The sequence below is a fragment of the Pinus tabuliformis genome, chromosome X (genome assembly GCF_031772625.1).
Source record: "Pinus tabuliformis cultivar Carrire ecotype Pingquan chromosome X, CPIR1, whole genome shotgun sequence".
NCBI classification, from domain to species: Eukaryota; Viridiplantae; Streptophyta; class Pinopsida; order Pinales; family Pinaceae; genus Pinus; species Pinus tabuliformis.
The window spans coordinates 1334864959-1334887324 of NC_142308.1; the positions used below are offsets into that span (position 1 = coordinate 1334864959).

General features: G+C 34.2%; 3 non-coding genes across 3 annotated transcripts; 1 reads left to right on the plus strand and 2 right to left on the minus strand.

Moving 5' to 3' along the window:
* Positions 1-14233: 14233 nt before the first annotated feature.
* Positions 14234-14321, minus strand: TRNAS-UGA (transfer RNA serine (anticodon UGA)). Its single transcript has one exon. It is a non-coding gene; the product is annotated as a tRNA-Ser (tRNA).
* Positions 14322-15028: 707 nt separating this feature from the next.
* Positions 15029-15099, plus strand: TRNAG-GCC (transfer RNA glycine (anticodon GCC)). The gene has a single exon. It is a non-coding gene; the product is annotated as a tRNA-Gly (tRNA).
* A 129-nt stretch (positions 15100-15228) lies between these two features.
* TRNAM-CAU (transfer RNA methionine (anticodon CAU)) lies at positions 15229-15302 on the minus strand. The gene has a single exon. It is a non-coding gene; the product is annotated as a tRNA-Met (tRNA).
* Between the last annotated feature and the right edge of the window lie 7064 nt (positions 15303-22366).

Sequence of the window (22366 nt, forward strand, 5' to 3'; positions counted from 1 at the left end):
GACTAATGGTGGCTTGTAGCACGAAAACAAACTTCAGCTTTGGAGAGCAGGCTCGCTTGCAGTAGTCCGTTTAAATAAAAGCTTGAGCTTTTCATATAGCAAACACGTTCATATGATATGAAGAACCCATTATGAAATGACCACCTCTTATAACATCCCCTAAACTGACACACAACTACATGACTTCGGACCTTATGGCGAAATAATGGCTTATCATGACATGGAGAGGGTGTGAAATGACAATCATGAACGGACTTGTGACTCACTACTCTCGGATTTGACATTCAGAGAAAAACGCTGCAAAAAACCCTGAAACCCCGATTTCGTAGCGCGGGCAGTTCAAATTTAACAGGATGCGCTACGAAATCGCTGACAAACAGAGCGCTGCGAAAACACGAAAACATTATTTTGCAGCTAAACTGACCAATCACACCCGCGCTGCGAAACTGCGCAAGTACCAAAGACATCATACCCACGCTGCGAAACTGCGCAAAGTACCAATGACATGACATGCTTTAACTAACAATGATGGAGGGTGTCTAATGATTTTTCCTTTACACGAATTCACATCAATAGCTCTTGAATTTCAAATTTGAAATTGACATATGCTAATAAACCTATACACAAGACTTCAAGACTTTATATAAAACTTATGGACAACCTTATATACATGAACTATATTTCCAAGTGATAACAGTTTCAATAGGTGGATAATACTCTGATGGATTGTTACTGTGTATTGCTTAATTGAAGCATACCAAGCCTTTCATTCATTTTATTGAAAGGCTTGGTATGCTTCAATTGTTTGGTGTTATTCTTCATACTTCTTCCCATTCCATCAATAATGGATATGTGCAGTTCCCCTGCATCCAGCAGGAATTGAACCCGCGAGTTCGCCAATTATGAGTTGGGCGCTTTAACCATTCAGCCATGGATGCTGGATAAAGATCATCAACATATTCATTCTATAATATGAGTATAGACTCAGATCTAAAATTGGGTAGTTCGGGATTGGGACCCATTTACATTCTTTCTCTCATACTTGATTCATGTCAAATATTCTCAATAGATATTCAAATAACATTTCATTGAATTAATTTGATAATAAGCCATGGAAGAAACAAAATATGTGAATCAATTAGAATTGATTGTATTTATTGTTCGGTCCTTTGGTCTTCCACTCATGGTGGGTGGGATAATAATGAAGAAGTTGACGTAAAAATATAAGAATTTGATCTATTTCATAGGAGTATATTCGTGTTCCTATTTCCCTAATATAATACTTTCTGGCTGGATATTTTCATTAATATATAGTCTCATTCCTACCTATTCTTGCATCCTTTATTTCCAGAGCTTTGGATCCCATTGGTCAAGAACCGGACTACTGGTTACGAATCAAGTATCGAACCAATGGGAAGATACTTGGATCCGATCTAAGATCATTATATGTTCGCTCCAGTTCTTGTTGTTCTTGATGTTGGAACAGTCTCCCTTTCTCTATGGGCTATGAGTTCTAGTATACAGGGTATATCTACATTTATAGGAGCTTCGATTCTCGTGCTTATTTTCATCGTTGGTTCAGTCCATGCGTGGTGAAGAGGAACATTGGAATGGTCCTTAATTTCCGAGTGGGGGAGGGAAGTCCGGAAAATAGAGATAGATCGTAGGGAGGAGAGATGAGGGAATAACTAAGCAATCTTGGAGAAGATTCCTATTTTCTCTGATCCCATTCTCCTATTTCATTATTCGAAGAACTAATTGGGTTTCCGATCTTGTCCTATTCGTCAATTCCTTCGTAATTTGAAGATTATCCAGGAATAACCATAATCCCCTCCATATACCATAATAGAGTATATCCAGGAATGGGTTTGGAGATCATTGGAGTTTGAATGGCAGTAAATTTCAATTGGTAAGCATTTATTTCCTAGTTTTAATGGTAACTCACTATCTATATTGGTAATATGTACCAATATGTCTCCAGAGGTTCTGTAATGGAAATACAGACTTTTCCTTCCATTTACTTACCTCAACAAGGCGACACCCGGATTCAAACTGGGGATGAGGATTTGCAGTCCTCTGCCTTACCGCTTGGCTATGTCACCGAGATATGGGAATCCCATGGACAGATCAAATCTTTTTTCCTTTCAAGTCATTCTTCCGTCCTTTAAGTATAGTATGAGATGTATGCTAAAGTCAACCATAAAGGAAATGGATCTAATTTGTTCTCCGTCTTTCTTTCAATCTGACTATTTTCATTAGGAAATTTTCTAAGTGAGATTAACATTTAAGAATGGTTTGATTCATTCGTTCATAGCTCCATTTCACGTGGTTGGAAGAAAGTATCAAAGTACCTCTTCCTTATCCTTTTTTTTTTTTTAATTGGAAGTATATCTGGATACGGGTAGAATTTCATGGGATATGGTGAAGACTGAATATACATCCAAATATTTTTTGTCGGATTGATCCATATAGATCAATCGGGAATAATTTAATAGATTTTTCTACAGATGGGAAACTTCCAATGCGATTAGATGAAAATGAGGGAGCGTTTACAATCCCTGAATTTGGTAAGATACAATTTGAAGGATTTTGTCGTTTTATCGATCAGGGCTTGATGGAAGAACTTCATAATTTTCCAAAAATTGAGGATATAGATAAAGAAATTGAATTCAGGCTTTTTGGTAATGAATATGAATTATTAGAACCTTTCATCAAAGAGAGAGATGTTGTATATCAGTCCCTTACATATTACTCTAAATTATATGTACCAGCAAGATCGATTCAGAGGAATAGTAGGAAGCTACAGAAACAAACTGTATTTCTCGGAAATATTCCTTTAATGAATTCCCATGGAACATTTGTAGTAAATGGGATTTACAGAGTCGTAGTTAATAAAATATTAATAATTCCTGGTATTTATTACCGTTTGGAATTAGACCATAATAGAATTAATTATATATATACTGGCACTCTGATTTTAGATTGGGGAAGAAGATCGAAATTAGAGATCGATGTGGGAGAAAGGATATGGGCTCGTGTAAGCAGAAAACAAAAAATATCTATTCCAGTTCTATTATCAGCTATGGGTTTAAATCTCGAAGAGATTCTGGACAATACTCGCTATCCCGAAAGATTTTTATTTTTATTGAAGAAGAAGGAGAGGTGGGAGTGGGAGGAATATCTATGGTCGAGGGAAAAAGCCATTCTGGAGTTTTATAAAAAAACTCTACTGTATAAGTGGCGATTTAGTATTTTCCGAGTCTCTATGTAAATAATTGCAAGAAAAAATTTTCCGACAAAGATGTGAATTGGGAAAGATTGATCGACGAAATCTGAACCAAAAACTGAACCTTGATATACCCGAGAACGAGATTTTTTCATTACCACAAGATGTATTGCCTGCTGTGGATTACCTTATCGGGGTGAAATTTGGAATGGGTACACTCAATGATATAGATCACCTCAGAAATCGATGGATTCGTTCTGTAGCAGATTTATTTCACAATCAATTTAGATTAGCTCTAGGTCATTTAGAATATGCAGTTAAAAGAACTATACATAGAGCAACCAAGCACAAATCAACTCCTTAGAACTTGGTCACTTCAACTCTATTAAAAAACACTTTTCAAGATTTTTTTGGTTCACACCCCTTATCCCAACTAGCTCCAAGAATGGTGGGAGCCATACCCAATCGAAAAAGAATATTATCCAAACGCATTTCAAGTAATTGAAATAGGACCTGACCCGTTGAGCCTTTATCTCTTCTAGCAATACGAACATATTACAACAAATGCTCTCAGGCATAACTTGTCTCCATCTGCTTCGTATCAGCTCAGCCCAGAGTTTCCAGTATAGTGATCCTTACCCTACGAGCTACTATAATATATGTTCTCAACTTGATATCTATAAAGATAGATGGATCATCCATATCCAATTTTTTGTCAATCTACCATAGTAGACTCACTCATTCATTTATGATGAGGGGGCCCTTTTAACTCAGCGGTAGAGTAATGCCATGGTAAAGCGTAAGTCATCGGTTCAAGTCTGATAAAGGGCTCATGTTTCCCACGAAGAAAGAAGTCTCGGGTGTCCATTTCTATTACATAGATAGAAATATTTTCACCGAAATATGAAAATGACAACAAATCAGATTCGGATCCAGTCCGTTTTTTATCTTCTTTTATGAGGCGAACGACGAGAATTGAACCCGTGCGTGGTGGATTCACAATCCACTGCCTTGGTCCACTTGGCTACGTCCGCCCTAGAAAAACCAATTTATCTATCTACAGTCATTTCTTCCAAGAATAAAAAATGAGCTAACGTTTGTTCTTATGTGGGTCGTTGGTGACCTCTGATAGGGGATCAAAGCAAGATCGATGACTAACTCTCAACTCTCGAACAAGTTGTATGGCTTATTATCAAATATGTGATAAATATGAAGTATTTTGTATTTCTCCCGGAGAAATATCCCAATCCCATCTTCCCTCCGTTCTTTTGAACGTGAAAGAAGAATCTTTCTTCTTTCGTATCGATCCTTTCTCTATTCACTCATGGGCGATAATTATTGTTTTTCCCTATTAGATTTTAGTTTTCAACTAACAAAGTTTTGCAGATTGGTTTGGTAGATCCCACGTTATTCGAGTTGTAACGAACGGGCCATAACCATTAAAATGGTTTGGTAGCTCGCATCCATCAAAATACGACCAAAAATTATCCTAGTAAATTTCAATTGGTGAGGTAGCGAATGAGGTAAATGTTATGGATCTATTGACTATTTATGAGCCTTTTTTACTTGTTACCATTAATTTCATTGCGTCAAATATCAAATTTTGGATTCAATCCGCTTGGATTCGATCCACGAGGAATATAACAACAATTTACGGACGAATATTCATTATCAATAAAGACATTTCAAGAATCAATAGAGGTAAAATTACCAACTACTATTCAATCAACGAAAAAATACAAGATTTTGAAATTCGTCCTGATCGAAACATGTTCTCAATGTCCCAAGCATATATATTTCACAAGATATTTCAGATAAGGGCATTAGATATACAAAGAATATTGGATCACGAAAAACCACAAGATCTGAAAGAGAATGACTGGAAACAATGGTTGAGATGTTTTGACCAGTACAATTTATCCCCACAGATATGGTCTAGGATAAACCCAAATAAATGTAGAAATATAGTAAATAAGCAATGTACGTGTTATGAAGAATGATTCGTTCCTTATGAACAACAAGAAGATTCTATATTTGCAACTGTGATGGAACCTTTTTTGGGACTACTTCGGAAAATGAACAAACGTTACAGATACGATCTCTTATCATATATTTATCTCAATTCTACAAAAGATTCGGATATTCTCAATTTGATAGATATTCCCGGACCACCAGTACAACCTGCTATACCAGATGAGCGGGATATTACCGATCGTGAAGGAATTCTCAAGGAAAAGTTTATTAATGATATTATCGAGGAGGATTGGAAGGGTACCGATTTCAATATCATGAATGGTTCTCGTTCTACTGTTGATATTTACGATGCTATACGTTCTTGTGAATACGATCATACAACAAGTATTGACAGGCAAAAGAAAAAGACTAATCTTATTACGAATCAGCAGGGTATTGACAAGACGCGAAGAGAAAATGTTGGCATTATGGATTCTCCGAAAATCGAGAAGAGAATATCCCAATTAGATCTCAATTTCTGGTTATTCCCGGAACTTTCAAGAATAAAGAACATATATTATGAAACTAAATCGAAATTCATACCAGGAAATTCACTTTTATAGGAAGAACGAGAGTGGAAAAAGATAGAGGAAGAAGAACAGAAGGAAACAACAAATGTTCTAGAACAAATAATAGGTATTAGATCAAATGTTAAGAACAAACAAGTAGAAGATGGTCAAGATAAAAATGGTCAAGTAGAACATCAAGATGGTCAAGTAGAAGATCAAGATGGTCAAGATCAAGATGGTCAAGTAGAAGATGGTCAAGTAGAAGATCAAAAAACTGATGGAAAGAAAAAAAATAATAAAGGTCTTTCCAATGCAAAGTAGTAGACGTTCTAGGGAAAAAACGTTTCTTCTATCTGGCGAATATTTGCAGGGTTGTGTCCAGAATGAAGGATCCGGGAACATATCTTCGGATCCAAGAGGGAAATATTGACCTGAGTCTAATGGCCTTTTGCATTGTTGTTCAGAAGAATAGCAGTGCAAATAAAATATCGAAAGAACTTGCTCTTCAGAGGAATGTTCGGGGAAAGGTACGCAATGACAATGAAATAAGGGAAGATAAAAAAAATAATGGTCTTCCAACCATATCATTTATCAAGCATAGTGGATGACCAATTCCTGATGTATAAAATTGTAAGTATTTCGTTGAAGTTTAAAAAAAGAGCCGGAGAATGGATAGATGGAGATTTTTATGATGGATCTGTGCAACGCGGGAAAATTCTGGGGGATGAAAAAAAGATTTTTAGCTCCCTCAATTTAGAAGATATTTTGCTTCCAAAATGTCGTAGAAAACTTCAAATCTTGAATCGGTTTGATCTGGAGAACGATCATGTAGTATTTTCCAATGGAAAAGACATACAAAATGATGAAGAACTCATGGGAAGAGACCAACATCTTAGCGTAGATACAACACAAATAATTAAATGTTTTCTTTGGCCTAGTTATCGATTAGAGGATATTATTTGCATGAATAGATATTGGTTCAATACAAATGATGGGAGTCGATCCGCGATGTTGAGAATACATATGTATCCCCTAACTATCAATTGATAATTTTTTTGCTTCAATTCCGTTTTCGTAAAAAAAAAGAATGGATTGATTCAATGGAGTTTCAAAATATGGCAAAAATTGAACCAATCTGTTCGTTCTGTTTCATCAATGTGAAAAGATTCTACATCTCGTATCATATTTTGCCATAGGTTAAAACCAGATGTTCGTCCAAGAAGATAGGAAGAATCCGACCATTTTTTCTTAAATGGTCGGACGGAACGAATCAGAATTATTATATGAACCATGAAAATGAAAGAATGGATCTAATTCTTTTTTCTGACTCGAAAAAAAATTAAGCCCTGGAAAAATTTGTGTTTTTTTTATGATCAATAATTTGTCCATTAGTTCATCTCTGATTCCCGATAAACAGAGAGGATCTGTTGAATCTCAGGTATTTTATTTAACCAATCGGGTCCTAAGACTTACCCAGCATCTGCAATTGCACGGAAGATACTATTCATCCCAAAGGGGTTTGTGGAAATTTTGAGCAAACGTAAGCAACTTCTGGTTTATCTATCCAAGAGGGATAAACTTCGTTACGATGATTTAATTGGTCAATTGGGTATCCGTGGGCTAAAAACCCGTTAATTTCGAAGTTTTCAATTCCAATCCAATTTTTAGAGATCCAGGATCCAGTCGTTCTTTTTTCTTTTTATTTTTCTCATTTAGAAAACGAATTGAAGAGGGGTTACACATGATCATGCTTGCTCAAATACCCCCTGATGGTAAGTATGGATCCTCATTATCCATCAATACACGTTGTTCTTCGACTTATTCCTAGATGGTAAAGATTTTATTGGCTGTGAGCCTCTATCAGATTATTTACATAGGGGGGTAGGAAGCAAATTGTTTAGAACCGAACAATATCTCCCCTATGTAACGTAATGGGATTATTGCGCTACTATGTTCGCAGAGGAAATAAAGGTAAATGCGCTGAAAAGATCGATCGGAAAATATGTATCCCAAAGGGCTAGCTATAGCAGAGTGATTATGCTAAAGTTGGGTCGTATAGTTTTTTACGATTGGTAATTGGGAATGGGGTTGTTGAGATTTTTTTCATGAAGAGAAGAAATTAGAACATGAATCTTTTCATCCATCTTATGACCAGTTGAGTTGATCTGTTAATAAGTTGATCATATGATCAATTGATTTTGTGATATATGATCTACATAGATTAGATCAGTTTGAAATTATTCAATTGCAGTCCATTTTTATCATATTAGTGACTTCCAGATCGAAAATAATAAAGATCATTCTAAAAACTAGTAAAAATACCTTTTTACTTTTTTTTAGTTGACACAAGTTAAAACCCTGTACTAGGATGATCCACAGGGAAGAGTCGGGATAGCTCAGTTGGTAGAGCAGAGGACTGAAAATCCTCGTTCCACCAGTTCAAATCTGGTTCCTGGCAAGATGTCAATATCCATGTCTCCAAATCCATCTATCTAAATCTATTCTATCTAGATGTATATCTACATACGGAGACACCCCGATCAAAATAGATAGATGGATCAATCTGTTCTCTCCCTCTTCTTTGCTCATATTGTCCCTCTTTGTCCGTTCCAATTGAATCACGATACTTTGTACATATAAAAAAGTAGGATCGAGAACTCAGAAGTCAAGATTTGACGGTGGGACTGATAATTCGGCACTAGTCGGAATCTATTCATCCTATTCCATCTGAATCGAAACGGGATAGATTATCCCAATGATAGATCTATAATTGCAGAGTTGAAGTAGATCCAAACGTTGCAGAGGGTATCTCGAAAGTAGATTCGAATTGAGGTTCATAAGATTGATGTAATAACTTTTGACCATAGTTTCTAGTATGAATACTGGATCCAATATGATGATCCCTGTGATTTATAGTGAAATATTTTATTCTTTCCTTGTTGGAGTTCGGGCCTCATATATCCATCGAACTATCTTTTCTTTTCTTTCACGAAGTTTCATTATAGCATCTATAATAGCCTCTGGTTCAAGTGGGCAATCTGGCGAATAGACATCCACAAGAATTAACTTATCTACTTTGCGAACGGTACTATAATAATCTGTACCAAACATTTCTCTGTGATAGTACATGCTCCAGGACAACTACATATTTTGGTTCCATCATTTGAAATCTCACTATAGAAGGAGCCTTTTTCATGGTTATTTTGGCTCAGGATCTCGATCACGAGATTGCAAATCAACTCATGGGTCTCATGGTATATTTGAGTGCAGAAGATTCAAATAAAGATATTTTCTCATTTCTCAACTGTCTCGGTGGATCAGTAATACCAGGGGTAGGTCTTTTCGATATGATGCAAGCAATAGTACCAGATGTACATACAATATGCATGGGTGTAGCTGCTTCAATGGGATATTTCATCCTAATCGGGGGAGAAATGCCTAAACGTATAGCATTACCTCACGCTAGGGTTATGATCCACCAACCTGCTAGTTCCTATTATGACGGATCGGCTGCAGATTTTCATAACGAATTGAAACACGTAACGATGCTTCGCGATTACATAACCAGATGTTATATAGAAAGAATGGAACAACCCAGAGAGCGACTGTCCATAGTCATTGTGGAGAAATTCTTGACAAAGGAGATACATTGATAACATTGATATATGAAAGGTTCAAATCCAGTGATATAATTCAAGGTCTTCCTAAAGTTGAATAATTGTCAGAAGCCCGTTTGAATAATTCAATATCGATGAATTTGAAAGAAAGTTTTGAAAATTGGACCGGAGATATGACAAGATTTCTTGGAAGTCTTTGGGGGTTATTCATAAGCGCTAGGATAACTATGGAACAAAGTCAGATTCATTTGGTCAATCAGATTCAAAAATTTTACCAATCCCAAGGGGTACGAATTGGTGATAAGCATATAGAGGTTATTGTACGCCAAATGACATCGAAAGTCTTAATTTCAGAAGATGGAACGGCTAATGTTTTTTCACCGGGGGAACTCATTGTATTATCACGAGCACAGAGAATGGATCGTGCTTTGGAAGAGGCAATCTACTATCAAACCATGTTATTAGGAATAACAAGGGTATCTCTGAATACTCAAAGTTTTATATCTGAAGCGAGTTTCCAAGAAACTGCTTGGGTCTTAGCTAAATCTGCTCTACAAGGTCGCATCGATTGGTTGAAAGGCTTGAAGGAAAATGTTATTCTCACGGGGATGATAACTCAATAGGTAACTACTGGAAATACTCTTACTCTCGAATTTTCAATTGGTTACCATTTACTGCCAATATATTGATCGGGGGGTTGAAATGTTATGACTGAATCATTTTTCCTCCAAAATATTTTTTACCTCGACAGATAACATGAAAAAAAAGGAAGAGTTCTTACAAACTAGTAATCTTCTTCCACCAAAAATAAATCTTTGATTCTGTATGGATGGGTTGGGTTAAGTAGTAACAAATTGAGTACGTATAGGCATTTTGTATGCAGCTATTCTAGCAGCTGCTCTAGCAACGGTTTCGGATACTCCGCCCATTTCATAAAGTATTCGACCTGGTCTGATGACAAATACCCAATATTCGGGAGATCCTTTCCCGGAACCCATACGTGTTTCTGCAGGTCTCATTGTAATAGGTTTGTCGGGAAATATACGTAGCCATATTTTTCCGCCACAACGGGCATAACAATTAATTGTTCTTCGTCCAGCTTCTATCTTCACAGATGTGATCCAAGTGGATTCAAGTGCTTGAAGAGCGAATCTACCAAAACAAATGCGATTGTCGCGGTAATATACCCCTTTCATTCTTCCCCTATGTTGTTTATCAAATTTTGTTATTTTTGGGTTATAGTTGATGGTTAATAGTATTTTGATCCCATCTCTAATCCAGAACCGGATATGAAAGTTTCTTCTCATCCGGATCCTCGTGAATAATAAATGTGTAGATAAATGAGTCTATATCTATGCATTACACATATTGTATATAGAATCTAATTTACAGGACGAATAACTCTTAAATTTCCATCCAATGTCTTAATAAATAATTTCACAGGCGAATATTTACTCTTCCAGTATTTGCTCCATGGGGTCAACTTACCTATAGACTCCAATGAGATTAATTGGTTTTTGGTTTATTTCGCCATCCTATCCAATGAATGATTAAGATTCCTATATGATATTATGCAGTCATAGGTTCCATCGTTCCATAGCTTCTATCTAAATTCCCAGGTCTTCCCTCTGCAATGGAGCTTTCTTTTCATCTGTTACGGAATCAATTTCCTTAGTTTCCATCGACTCGAAGCTCTTTCTCCTTCATAAACTGAATTACTTCAATCTTGCTTGAATGAATCAGGATGATTCTTATGCTTTATCACACTGCTTTTTGGAGGGTAGTTAATGAACCATACAATATTGGGAGAATATTTCTCCTTTTTCTTCTTTTTCCGCATTACCAAACACCTTTCTCGCTTCACGAGAGATCAAAATATCATTTTTTCTCTCCTGGAAGAAAGTATTTACGAGGTGATAGTAGCTACCCATAGTTATTGGATCTTGGCAATATGAAGCAATGAGTTAGTCTCTAGTTTATTTATAGAGACCAATCCGTTCTTATTTCGAGTTCTCCATAACATAACTTCAGAAAAGAATGAAAAGCTCGATTCCAACGAGTTGCACACTAAGCATAGCATGGTTCTGTCAGGCGGAAAGAGTTGATTGTGTGGACACAACCAACCTCCCTAGGAGCCTAAGACTCTCTAGTGACAAACAAGACAAACAAGAGCAATCCTTCTCTAAACATGCATTTACTATACGGGAAATCAAGTGTTTAGATCCTACCTATAATCCAACGCTATTGTAGCAGTCCAGCTCCGCTGATCCGGATGAGCTCCTCCTTCACTTTGAAACCTGCATACACTAACAATCAAACGATTAAATAGCACTTAATAATCTCATAGAATAAAACATATTTAACACATAGACCAAGGAGTACATGAAACAACTCATAAATAACAAGTTATTGAGAAGAATGGACTCATTTGCATTAATAGGTAACAAAAGGAACAAATACAACCTGAGCCTTGGTGTTGTGCAAGTCCCTCCCAGGTACCATCAAGAGTTCTCCTTTACTTTGACAAAGCTCACCCACTTCCAAATAGAACAAGCAAAGATGGCAATCTCTCCTCACAAGCTTCTAAATGGGAGTCCTAATTCCTGCAGCATCTACCCTTAGAAATGTATAGCTTTCAACCTCTTCTCCTTCTGGCCCAATGCCTGTATTTATAGTGCTCAAGAGGAAGTTAATCAGGTCCACCATCAATGGGATAATCCCCTCTTTGGATGGGATAGCTCCCTTATTGATGGGATAAGTTCCTCTTTGGTAGGAGTGCATGAACCATTTGGAGGCGCTCAATACACGTCGAACAACCTTCTAGAATGCTCTAGAAATGACCACAAGTGACTTTTTAAAGATGAAACTTGCGCATTTTAACCTTTACAGGGGGACGCACCTGCCCCTTTACATACAGAGCGTCCAAAGACGCAGCTTTTGTGAACATTGGGTGCGTCCCCGCAGGTAAGGTTGAGAGAACCTGCGTCCCCAGAGATAAATACATTTATAAAAGACTTTCTCTCTTTTGGAGTTTGACATGGAGAGCAGAGGCATAAGACTTGCCTAAGAGGATAGCATGACTGTTGATTGAGCCATACTAACTGTAAATAGTCATGGTGACATTTTTTAGTGTAACAGGTTCCAAAATGGTAAATCTAATTTCTATTCGATCTGATAGAATTGATGATCCATGATCGGGCAGATTGGAAAAAAAAGACCAATTATTCCTACTCTTCTAAAATCCAAATTTTTATCCCTAAAACTCCATAGATGGTTTTAACCGGATAATAACAATAATCAATCCTAGCCCGAATTGTCTGTAGGGGAACCCTACCTCCCCTGTCCCATTCGACCCGGGCAATTTCCTTTCCACCGAGACGTCCTACAATTTGGATATGAATACCTTCTACCTCTTCCCGTTCAGCCAGTTCAATAGCTTTCTTCATTGTTTTTCTGAATGGAACTCTCTTCTCTAGTTGTAGGGCAATATACTTTGCAAGAATATTAGGTTTTCTATAGGGTTTTGCAACTTTTTCTATAGCAATGTGAAGTTTTCGGTCCACAAAATCGAGCATATTTAGTACATCGTTTCTTAATTTTTCAATTCCTTGACCCCTACCTTCTATTAACAACAATTTGGGAAATCCAATATAGATTTTGACCTTAATCAAATCGATCTTTCTACGAATCTCTACACGTGCAATTCCTCCATAATTTGAGGAGCTCTTTATATGCGTTCGTACATAGTTTTCAATGCAAGTACGTATTTTTTGATCTTCTCGGAGATCTTTGGAATAATTCCTTTGTTGTGCGAACCAATGGGAATGCTCATTTTGAGTTACACCAAGTCTAAAACCAAGTGGATTTATTTTCTGCGCCATACATATCCTTTTTTTCAGGATTCTATTGACATAATCGGATCATTCGATCTGGAGATTTCCTCCGATACAATAGTTATATGACAAGTGGGTTTCTGTATTGGATAACCGCGGCCCTGAGCTCTAGGTTGAATCCTTTTAAAAACAGCACCCTCATTCACTTCGACTCTACCAACGAGTAAATTGGCTTTGTTCAAACCCATATTGTGATTTGCAGTCGCCGCCGCAGAATGAATTAATTGTGATATGGGATAACAGGCCCCATAAGACATCAGTTCCAATATCATAAGTGCTTGTCCATATGAACGACCACGAATTTGATTAATTACTCTACGCGCTTTATGAGCAGACATACGTATATTTCTCGCCAAAGCTCGTATCTCTGGACCTGGACTATTATTTCCCATTGACTCCATCCTCCCTAATGAATGACAATTCTTTCTCAATTAACGACGAGATTGCTTATCGTTTCTTGCATGTCCCTAAAAAAGTAGGGTAGGTGCAAATTCCCCCAATTTGTGGTCTACCATACGATCTGTTACATAAATGGGTAAATGTTCCCTCCCATTATGAACAACAATTGTATGACCGATCATTGCGGGTACAATGACAGATGCTGGGACCAAGTAACTATTATCTTCTTTTCTTCTTTTATGTTTAGATTTTCAATTTTTTTGTTCATATATCTAGGGAGTAGTTGCTTTAAGAAAAATTATATCTCCCTAGATATACCCATATTGTCAGATATTTCTTTCGAATATTCCACGAAAGAGAGATATGTCAAAGATTCTCATGACTCTCCAAAAGAACTTGGGTAAAGGAAATGAAGAGATGAAATGAAACCAACCATTTTATGAACCCGAAACTAATTCCTGGGTGGATCAATTGCAAAAAGTTTTTGTAGAACTTCCAATACCTGTTCGATCCCATATACTCTAGCCCCCGAGATATTTTTTATTGGACCGGTAAATGCAATTGTTGAAAAACAAAAGGAGAGAGAGGGATTCGAACCCTCGATAGTTTTTTTATCTATACCGGTTTTCAAGACCGGAGCCATTAACCACTCGGCCATCTCTCCCGGGGACAACTTCTTTTCTACCCCTTCGTATAATCCCTAACTATAAGCATAAATTCGGGTCGATACCAACTATACCTGTGACATATGATGATTTTTCATCATTTGGAATGGAAAAAAAAAGAAACGAATTTCCCTCTCCTCTCACACTCAAATATCAAATTGAAAAAGTTTGAAAGCTCAATCAATTTATGGTAAAATCCTTTCCATAGTGCATTTGATCAGAATTCAAAATTGGGGATCGGATGGTATAGTCTATTCAATCTGTTGGGAGCTTGTAAGATCACAACCATGACTATTGCTTTCCAATCGGCTGTGTTTGCATTAATTGCTATTTCATTTTTACTAGTGATTGGTGTACCTGTTGCACTTGCCTCTCCCGATGGTTGGTCAAGTAGCAAAAATGTTGTATTTTCGGGTGTATCATTATGGATCGGATCAGTCCTTTTTGTAGGTATCCTTAATTCTTTCATATCTTAGATATGTTCTAGATGTTTTAGGTTCACACTCCCTCCCCCTCCTCCCGGAGGGCTTTATAGCTTTTCTGAAGGGCCTTTTACTTCAGGCCCAAGGAGGAGGGGTTTTCCATATCCGTAATTGAATTAATAATTGGACCATTCAAAAATGGTATCTACTTACGAATGGGATTGAACATATATGTATTTTCCATTTCAATTATATGAATATATAGATATTCATATAATTGAAATGCGGGTATGGTTGAATGGTAAAATTTCTCTTTGCCAAGGAGAAGATGCGGGTTCGATCCCCGCTACCCGCCCTTCACATGGAATATGAAAAAGAATAGTTCATGTATTGATCGTTTCTTTTCCTCACTTATAATTCAATTATAAATTTATAAGTGAGAGAGCAATCCTTTCCGGACCAAAATACTTCGTATGTTCTGGTCTGGCGGAGACAGGATTTGAACCCGTGACCTCAAGGTTATGAGCCTTGCGAGCTACCAGACTACTCTACTCCGCACCATTATTCCCTCAGCGAACTCATTCCTAGTAAATAACATACTGATCGGGGCTAGTAGATCCATAAATGCTTAACGACCAATAAGCCATTGAAATTGGCAGTAAATGTAATTTGGCTTTTACTGAAACCTGTTTCTCATATGTGGGGTTTAAGCCTCAAGATCTCTCTTCTTTCCCCAGTAATGATGATGTATGAATGCAAATTTAAGGTGTTTTAGATTTTTTTATTTAACAACCATTACCCTTAACAATTTCTAAAATATGTCACTTAGGCATTTATGATCAACGTCATGGCTGAGAATTGCAATTGGATTGGGATCCTCTTTGCCGACTTTCATGTTCATTAATTCATTGCTTATTTTTAAATTTATTCTTCGATCTATGTAGGGAGTGGGTTATGAATTTGACTATGACGATTACCACAGGTATCTATGAAATCTCGCATCTTCTGGTTGGTAAATTTACAACTATCTAATGTTTCAACTTCAAACAAAATAAGAGAAAATGCCATTGATTTGACATTCATCGTTTAGACTATTTGGGATAGTATTGGTTACTTTTGGCCTTAAAGGCTATCCTTCTTCACTCACTTGAAACAAATATTTCTTACAGTTTTGTTTACAGAAGATTGTGATATGAGAATTGGTTCAATATTGGAAGCATGGATAGTCTAACTATGAATTCCCACATTTGGTTATGCAAAAATGTAGTATCTAATCACAGCAATAGTTTCTTTTATATTTCATTATGGGAACTTATCTTAATACAAGTAAAATAAGCAGCTTTTGTGGATTTCATTCTAGTTCATTTACTATGACTTGGACCTATTTACATACCTACTAAAACGCTTAAACGTGCTTATTGCTTTTGTGGTATTCTGCAGTGGTTGGAAATAAGTTGAACATGAATGGGCAGAGATTGTTGATAATGCCATTGTGGCAGCAATTGTAGGAATGGTAATGTGCCAAAGTTGTTGAAGTTTATCCTATGCTCTACTAGAAGGGCTTTTTGTTCTTGAAAATACGTTTTTGTTCATATGTGCCATTTTGCATGTTGCAGGTACCTTGCCACATTCTGCTTCATCATCAACTACATATGATGAAAATGGACTCCCTTCACCCCCATTTGATGAGGTTTCCTTTCTGACAATCTAGACAACTTTGAATATCTTAGGTAGTGTTAAAATATGTGTTTAGTGTGCTCTCTTCCTCAATATGGATAACCGACTCATATATTTTATGTCATTATTTCTAGATATTGTTGCTATATTCGTGCATGAATTTTAAATAGGTGTAGTGTTTTTTTATTCTTAAACTATGGAAAAAAACATTCAAAATTAAAATCTTTAAAAATATTTGATACTTAGGTAAATAATATATTTTCCATTAGTGACTTCCCATCATAATTTAAGTCTTTAAACAAGGAAGAAACATAAATGAGAGGTCAATAAAAATATGAAACATGAACGAGAGATAAATAAAATGATGTTGTCAAAGTCTCGATCCTAATACCCGTGGAGAAAAGTAATAACGTGAATCATGAGCACTAACATCATCATCATAAAGGGGGGGAATCAGAAGCTCTATGCCCATGGATAATCAACATAATACCAGATAATCAACACAATACCAAACCTACAAGATATGTAGAGGGATGTCAAATTGGGGAAGAGAACATGAAGGACAAGCCACAAGAGGACCAAGTCAGTCATGGATTATGATGTCAGAGTTGGGAAGTGAAGGTGAAGGACAAGCCATCAAGGTACTCGTGTTGTTCATTTAATGGGAAGGACACTAACATTGGTGAAACCTTGCAATTCAGATGGAACAACAAGGATTTACTCACATATTTTTGTAGCAGAATATAATTTTTTTCTATCACTTAATATTTTATTGTATTTTATGGTATTGTGTAAAAATTAGAAGGAAAAATGTTTGTAATGAGATACTCTGTTTTTACATTTGATTTTAATTAAATTGTAAAAAATATTATTATAATATTAATTATATTTCTAATGAATTAAATGTTTTTCAAATCCCAACTCCAATAAAAAACACTCTTTGATTTGTGGTAAGGATCTTTCAAAAGTATTTAATTTAGATTTTAAAAAATGGGTTATGGGTTAGATTTTTTTTGGTTGAAAACTAAAAATATTTAATTTTTTTTCGGGTTAGGCACTATGTTTTTTCGTTTACTATTAAATAATGATGCAAAGATAAAACCTAGGTAAATGATTTCTAAATGATGTCCATCAGTGTAGCCTATGCATAATTGTAAACAATAAGGGTGTCTTTACTTATGAGTTAAAATATGTTCCACTTACCTTTGAAGTGGAAAATTACTTTGTTGATAGTGTAAAACATTAGGTGAATATCATACTAGAGAGTTCATACAAAATCTTCATGGATTGCAAGTCCATTAGATGATGTAGAATTATCAAAGTTTCCATTTCTCACAATATAAGAACCATCCTTTGAATAGCTACCACATCTTATATTGTAGGTGACAAGAAGATCTCATTTCTCATTATGAAGAAAAGTGTGCATATGGCACCAAGGCTTATTTGATATGTATAGACAAACTATGGGACTCCATGGAGATGAAGAAATGTATTGTTTCTGAGTTACTCCACAAATGATCTTACATTAAGCAAAAAATATCATCCAAAACCTACTATTGAAGCAACCAATATACAACAATAGTAGGATTCTTCTAATTTGTCATCCTTTGGGTTGAGTTCAACTTGATGTAAAGTAATAATACATTGTCTTGATTTACAACAATTATAGATAATTTCCTAAATGAGATAATCATCAATAATAAGGAATAGAAAATGAGAATAAGAATACAACATATATTTTGAATGCCACCATATCAGACATAGGAAAAAAAAAAATATTAAATGTTCTTCATCAAACAACATAGAATGCCTAAAATGAGGCAAAAGTAATTTGTACCCATTTTTTCCTCTTAGTAGAAATTTCCCATTCTATAAAATCAATATTTCTTCACAATGATTTTAATAGTTTATTGGTAAAATAAGTAGTAAATTATATCTCAATTCACTTTCAACGTCTTAATATTTCAATTATTATTTTAATTGTGTATTACCAACTTAATACAAACACACTTAACGACCTAAATCTGATACAACAATTATTATTTCAAATCAAAGTACAACTTTTGCAACTAAACAATTCTAATTTAACAATCATATCTACCTCTCTTTGCACCTTTTGGAAAATTGCTAATTTATGAAATGCAATTAATTAATAAATCAAATCACAAATTTTCATTGAATGATAATAATGAAGAAAAAAAATTGTTTAGTGTTAAATTTATAATTAATATTTATAATTAAAAAACTCTAAAATATAATACATTGTTTTCCATATAAGCTTACTCTATCGAGAAAAAAAAATAAAAAATAAAAAAATAAAAATAAAAATCTGCACTTTAAATTTATATTATTAAAAAATCCATTAAATTTTTAATACATAATTTTTTTATAAATATTATATTATTACAAAATTATATACCAATATAAAGATGGTGGTGTTTAACTTCCACAAAACCTATTAGATATATTTATCTGTGATAAATATATATTTTATTTTTCAATTCAAATAATAAATAGTTTTATATGTCATAAGATTTCAAAATATCATGAGTATGTCTCTATATTGGATTGTAACATCAAATCACACCAATTTTATATCTATATTTATATATATATATATATATATATATATATAATTTTTTTAATAGGTATAAATAAAAAATATATAAATATAAATAAAAATGAATAAAATATATAAATATAAATGTATTTTAGCTATAGATTTAGTAAGGGTTTATAAGGGTTAAATTTATTTTAAAATGTAAAATATGAGGAAAATTTTATGTCTTAAAAATGTGATTTTTTCTAGCATCTATAGATTTGTTGTTAAAGTGGATATTTATCTCTTTGCACATGTATATATGTATACCATGTGTAATTTTTTAATGTTTAAATTACATTTTTGAATGCATAAACGATCAATATCTTGAAAATATTCCTAGGTACTTAGATTGTAAAGACTATACAAGTTAAACTTGCAATGAATTTCAAAGAAAATTTATTGAAGAAAATCTCTCTCTCTATGTGTGTGTGTAATGGAAATTAAAATATAGTATTCAATATGCTAATTAAAATATTTTTTTGTTATTAATATATTTTTAAATACATATAACTATTACTTAAACTTGCATATTGAAATATTTTATTTATAACTTTATTAATATTGATATTTTCACCTATTAATTTTATATTACACATGTATCTTTTTATTATTCTTATTAAAAAATAACTAAAATTATTTTATTTTAAATTTATTCATTTTTTTGAACATTAAAATACTTATTTATTTAGTTGATATTTTCTCTCTATATATATACATATATATGAAGTCGATATTAAAATAAATTAGTTACAATTTATATTCAAATATTTTCTTTACGTGTTTTATATATATATATATATATATATATATATATATATATGTTACTTTACATAAACATAGAAACATATTATTTAGAACTTCATATGAATATCAAAATAGTTTATTTATCGTTAAGAGTGAGCTTGAAATATTTTTACATCTACTTCATACTCAGTTTTACTATCAACAACAAACTCACACTTAAAGTGGGATTATTGATTTTTACAATGTTTTTAATTTAAAATAACTAAACATATATATTCATTTTCCTATTTTATTATAGTGAACATCATTTTTTTATTTAGATTATATATATTTATATATATATCAACTTGATATAGAATATATAATGAATTACACTTCTCCCATATATAATGAATTACATGTCTCCCTCATACCAAACTATAAAATGCACCTCTTAATACAATAAATAAAGAAGGATTTGAAAATTAGACCACTAAATTTGAAAGGTCTTATGATGCAAGAAAAATAGACTTTTCCTAGAAGCTCAACTTCTAATTCATATATACTTCTACAGAATTTGGAACCTATATAGGTTCTAACCAAATTCTATCTTTGATCTAAAAGGAATTGCAAATGGTAATTTTGCCCAACTCTCTAAATGAGTCTTATCAATCTCGTTTATTCTCTCTACAGTCACTCGCATAGATGGATTGTCACTATCAAGATTACATGCACATATTCAGTTATTCACACAACTAACTATTATTCACCACATCTCACAATATTTAGCATAGCACACAACAATACAAAGAGTCACACACACAACCTCTCGTGAATTCTCATTTCCATTAAATGAAGGAAAATCATACATGCATAAACTCATAAACTCTCATGTTCCTCTCTTGACTTGATTCTGCCTTCATTTGGCCATTAGCCTTGCCCATAGCCTTACAATGATTAAATACAAAGCTAAAAGAAAAGTAGATGTTTCTACTTCCATAAATCACTCCCTCATTTATTCCCTATAGATCTAATGATTTATTCCTTAAAGATCTCATGATTGATTCCTTAAATCTCTCATGCTTTTCAAGCTAAATTAGATTTTTCCTTATGGATAAAATCTCACCCATCCATATCTTTTCTAAAACTATGAATCATCTAGTTCTAAAACTCATAAAATATAGCAGCTTGGAAAGTACAATTTATTTACATAGAATAATAAAAATTATTCTCAAAAGTGAAGATCCCTTCCTAAATCTTTGTTACATCAAGGACTTAATGACTTGGAAGCTCTAATGCTCTTCCACCAGACTCCAAATGTAGAAAAATCTCATGGTCTCTTGGTTCTCTTGGTCATGTGTCATTGATTTCTGAATCCTCTAGGATCCTAAACTTTGTTTTGTAGTTTTCCCTTCTTCCCTTTGTACCGATGCTTTGTTGCTTTTATTTCTTCTTTAACCTTCCACGTTTCCAAATTTTATGTTGTTGTCTTTCATTTGATTTTCTAATGCAAAGCATCTTAGTGAGTTGTACTTTGTTTTTGGTAGTCCTTCTCCTCTTATTGTACCTTCTCTTCGATATCCTCCTCATCAACATCCATAACCTAGCAATTTCATCATTCAACCTTATTCTTGGATGTTGAAATTTTATGGTGTCTATTTTCATTTGTTGCATACTCATGTACATAAGAATATCAAAATTCTTATTAAATTCCTCTTCAAATACTTTATGTTGATCATACCTTGCAGCATCACCCATCTGGATGTCATTTACAACAACTTCTTCCATTGGATTTTGTTGTTCATGTTGAGTATGCACCTTAGGATCTAATAAATTTTATTCCAAATAAGCCAACTCTTCATCCAAATCAGAAGAAAAAAAAAAATTTCTTAACTTAGAAATCAATCCTCCTCAACCTTTTGTGTTGAGTGAAATAAAATTTCAGTTTCAGGCTCTCTCAACATCTGTTCTAGTAACCTGATTTCTTTCTCACACTTCTTCAACATTATGTATGAATATTTCCCTTCCTATTTATGCTTCTTTTGACTATCTCCATGAGACAATTCTTCCAAATATTTTGCAACAATAGGTTTATGCAACTATTCTTTAGAAATTTCTTCGATCAAAGGTGTGTGGTCTTCCTTTTGGTTGTCTTTATGAGAAATTATCATCATATTTTCCACCATAATAAAGTTGTAATTTTTTCTTCCTCCAATGCTTTGTAAATACACTCCTTATTCTTCACTTGGAACACAATTTATATTTTTCCTTTCCTTTACCTCTTTGATAGTTGTAAATGGCTATCCATCTTCATCAAAACTTGCAACTGTAAACAATTTGTCAGATTTAAAATCATAAGGCTATGTGGCCTCGACTGATGTTTCAGACATCAAATCATCATGTTAATCTAAACATCCACAATAGCTCATGAAACTTGTAGTAAGTCTCTCATTCTCTTCATCCTCCTCTCCAAGGATTATCCTTCCTATGGTATAAGAATTTCATCCACAATTCTATTATTTGGAATTTCTCTGGTATTCCCTTCATGAGGAAACTACACCTGCATGACCTACATTCAAAAACATTTTATTATTTTTAAAATCGTGAGATCCTTGGATCT